Genomic DNA, 4314 nt, shown 5'->3' with positions numbered 1-4314 from the left:
TTATGTTCCCCATATTGTCCACCTTCTCTGATCATTTGCTTACACACATATGAAATGAGTACACTGAAAAGATACAGCTCTGAAGTACACCGTTCTTGTTGTTATCCAACATATTATGCAGTTCAAATGACTGCCTTTTGTTCAAGGGCCAGGTTCTCTAGAGCAAAGTGAAGTGCTCTGGAGTTTTCATTCTTTGCGACGTTGTCCATAATGTGGTATGGTGTGCACAGTTGACTATGCATGCTCAGTAACATACACTAAGCGTGTTTCTGATATTCGCTTCTTTCAAGACCCACCTGACATCAGCAGTGACAGCCCTTGTTCTGCCTCCTCTTCTGGAACTTCTGTGAGCATAAAATAAAATGAGACGTTATTAGCCTCTGAGCCCGAAAAGGGCAGCTCACGACTCAGGAGCCACAAACGCCCTCTACGTGCAGGGAAAATGCTCACCACCAGGCACACATGATAGAAGGGGTATACTGATAGAACCGATTTATAAGCAATAGAATGGGCACCAAGTTCACTCACTCATTCAGCTTAAGGTCATTGATGCTTACTTCTCCTTGAACTTGGTGCCCATTGAATTTTCAAGACCAAGAGGCATACTATCAGCATTCATTCACTGACGGAAGTGTCACTGATCTGTTCCCAGAAACAACAACAAAAACAACCAGAAAATCATCTTCCCCACAAGATGCTGACACAGCATCTTCCCCACAAGATGCTGACACAGCATCTACTCTTTTGTTTAATATTTTTTGTGCTTATGAGATTTGGAGGTGTGATTTTTTTTCACTTGGGAGCTACGGGAGCCCCTCTTGAAGGTATCTTCACTAATATCCAGTATGAAGAGAGATTGAGGGTTTATGTTGTCACTTTTATCCCTATATATATGTATAGCTACTGATTATAGTTAATAAAAGCTAAGCATTGAAAAGACAATTTGATGTCTCTGTATATTTATGCAATTTACTTAAAACAGAAACTAACTTGAATTTCTGGCAGTTCTCTGTCAATGTACCACTTCAACAATATTACTAGACAATTTTCATATTATGTCACAACATTTTTCATGGGAATAGGCAAAAACATCGGTCTCTCCCAGTCAGTTGGCCAGGTAACTGTCTTTTAAAAGCCTTGGCTTATGTGCGTGAATGCCTTCATTCAGCTCTGCATTCATTTGTTGAGACATTCCAATTAGTATTCAGTTACTTCCTGCAGCCTCTTGTTTCCCAATGCGTTCCACGAAGCTTGGGTTTCTATGATTGGTTTTTGATCATCTGTTACCTTCTGAAATGGTTGAATGTTAATGTTGACCAATTCTCTTTGGGCCAGTGATTCTGTGCATTCTTTGTATTTTTTTTAATGCTTCCTGGGTTATTCACTCAAATTTTTTTGCCATAGAATCCTTCAATATTGCAATTGAAGCTTGAGGGTTTTTTTCCAGGTCTTTTAATTTGAGAATACTGTATCTGTTCTTTCCTGTAGGGTTTCTAGCTCCAGGTCTTGCACATGTTTTCAGTTTTTAAGGTAGAGCAACACTGAGTATGTTCTCTCCTTTCGATTTTCTAACTCTAGATCTTGGCACTTTAATTTGTCTTCTTGAGCTGCCCTTTAAAACTTTGAAATCATGTGACCAGCTCTTTTACTTCATCACTTAGTACAGTTGCTTTAGCTGCTTTATATTCAAGGACAAGTTTCAGAATCTCTCCTGATGTCTATTTGGGTCTTTTATTTCTTTCCTGTAATTTGCATGGCCTTTTGGTTTCTTCGTGAATGTCACTCCTGATGTCATCACACAGCTCCTCTGCTCTTTAGTCACCAGTGTTCAAATCTATTTTTGATATGGTCTCTAAAGTCAGAAGGAATATACTGAAATTTTTACTTTGGGTCTTGGTGACTTGTTTTAATGTTCCTTAGATTCAAATTGAACTTGCATATGTGCAATTTTCCACAATCAGCCCCTGACCTTACTAATGATATTGAGCTTCTCCGTGGACTCTTTCTACAGATGTAGTAAAATTGATTCCTGTTGATTCCATTTGGTGAGGTCCATGTCTATAGTTGCCATTGATGTTTTTAAAAGAGGTATTTGCTATGGGTACATAGTTGGTCTTGCAAAATTTTATTATGTGTTTTCTAGCATTGTTGCTATCCACAAAGCCATAGTTTCCAACAACTGCTTCTTCCTATTTGTTGTTTCAGCTTTCATATTTCAATCACCAGCAATTTTTCATGATATATTTCAATAAAAATTTTGATTGCGTATTTGATCAATTTCAGACTGTAAAACTTGATAAAGATCGTCATTTTTTCATATTTGATATTAGTACTAGTGTAAATTTGAATAATAGTCACATTAACTGGTCTTCCTTTTAGTATTCCATCGTGGACAGTGCTGTACTTCGGGATAGATCTAGACATGTTTGTTTGTTTGGATGATGAATGGGATGCCATTCCTCTTTAACTTGCTATTTCTGGCACATGAGACTATTTGTTTGCCTGGTTCCAAATGGACAATACCATTCCAGTTCAGCTCACTAATACCCAGGTTATCAATTACTGTGCACTCCATTTCATTTTTGACAATTTCTAGTTTTCCTATAATCTTACTTGATACATTCCAAATTATGATTATTATTGATTGCAGCAATTTCTTCTCATTTTGACTCATGCTATATCAACAAATGAAGGTTCCCCAAAGCTGTGTTCAATCTACATCATTAAGTTATCATTTAGTTCTCCTATTCTTGAAGGAAGGCACTCTTTCTAGTCATATTTTGAGTTAATTCCTTTCTAGGGGCTCATCTCATGGTGCTAAATAAGATAATGCTATTATTAAGGTTCAATGATGACATTTTGGAAGTTGATTATCTCTTCCTTCTTTTTAGTCTGTCTTAGCCTGGAAGATCGACTGAAACTTGTCCATGTGTGACACTGCTGGTGTTTAAAGTACTGGTTGCATAACTTCCAGAATCACAGCAACATGGCAATCATTTCGCGATGGCACCCTGGCAGACAAGTGGCTGATCTTAGTTTTAGCATCAAACCAAATAGCGGCATTAAAATGTATATTTAATTGGAAGAAATATAGTCAATTCCTATTTAGGATCTTGAATTGTTTGTGAGATAAAATGCTCTTGGACCCCCAAAAAGGGAATCAAAAACTGGGCAATTCTATAATTTGTTCCTGTAGGACATTCCAAGAGAAGACAAACACTCTCAATATAGGCAAATCAAAGGAAAACTTTCCTCAAAGCAAAAAAATAGAATTGACAAATGCCCCAAATTTCTTGTCTCTTTTAAGTTGGGAAAAGAGAAACTTGACAACTTTATTTTGAAGAAATTGTATTTTTGGACAATAGAGGGCTGATTGATTTCTTTCATCTATTAGCCATTTTTTAAAAGCCGAAATTATTTGTAAATTTTCTAGTATTGTGCCGAATGTGGTCAGGAAAGTACTGTGGGTCTGGCTTTCACCTTACGGGCCCAAAAAGATAAAGTTCTTTCATGTAAAGGTTCTGTTTAGAGTCTTCAAAACATTGTGCCATTTTACATGCTCGGACCCATAGCTGATATGGCATGACAGGAAAAAATAATGGGGTGAGATGAGACTAATAGGGGCAATTCTTTGTTTAAACCAAAGGATTGATGTTTTCATAGTTGACATCTTCTGGGCAGTCCCTTTTACTAACTGCCCTAGAAAGTACATTCTCAATGACAATGAGCCAGGACAACAGACAGTCAAATAGTAAAGCGGTGCCCTGTCTTAGGTGTGAAGCGTTGTCTCCATAGGAACAACCTGGCTCAGATCACTTCAGTTTATGTGGAGTCCCTGAAGGTTGATATTAAAACCACAAACATTCCTGACCCTTTCATTGACATTTGTAATATTTTAGAAGTTTAAATTTGATAGAGCTAAGCAAACTCTATCAAAATAATAATCAGTAAATTCCTATGCGGAGAAACAGAATTGATTCATTTGAGCTCCAGTATCGGTGAAGGGTAGTGAATATAGCATGAATAAATTAGTGTTAGAAGATATAGAAACAGGTTGCTTAAAAGTTAGTATTTCAAGATTTTGTATTGCTTACTTTGGACATATTACCAGGAAAACCCAATTGCTAGAAAAGGACACCATGTTCGGCAGCGAGCCCACAGAGCCCACAGAAACGCTCGGGGGGATGGGATGACACCACAGCTGCAGCGTGGATACCAAGACACCAACAGTCATGAGGGTGGCGTTTTGTTCTTTTATACGTAAGATTGCATGAGAGAAAGCCAACAGCTAAGAATATTTAAATCAGTCACCGA

The sequence above is a fragment of the Echinops telfairi genome, unplaced genomic scaffold (assembly GCF_000313985.2).
Source record: "Echinops telfairi isolate 266 unplaced genomic scaffold, ASM31398v2 ScPeMD7_7424;HRSCAF=8462, whole genome shotgun sequence".
NCBI lineage: Eukaryota > Metazoa > Chordata > Mammalia > Afrosoricida > Tenrecidae > Echinops > Echinops telfairi.
Note: the sequence above shows the minus strand (reverse complement) of the source record.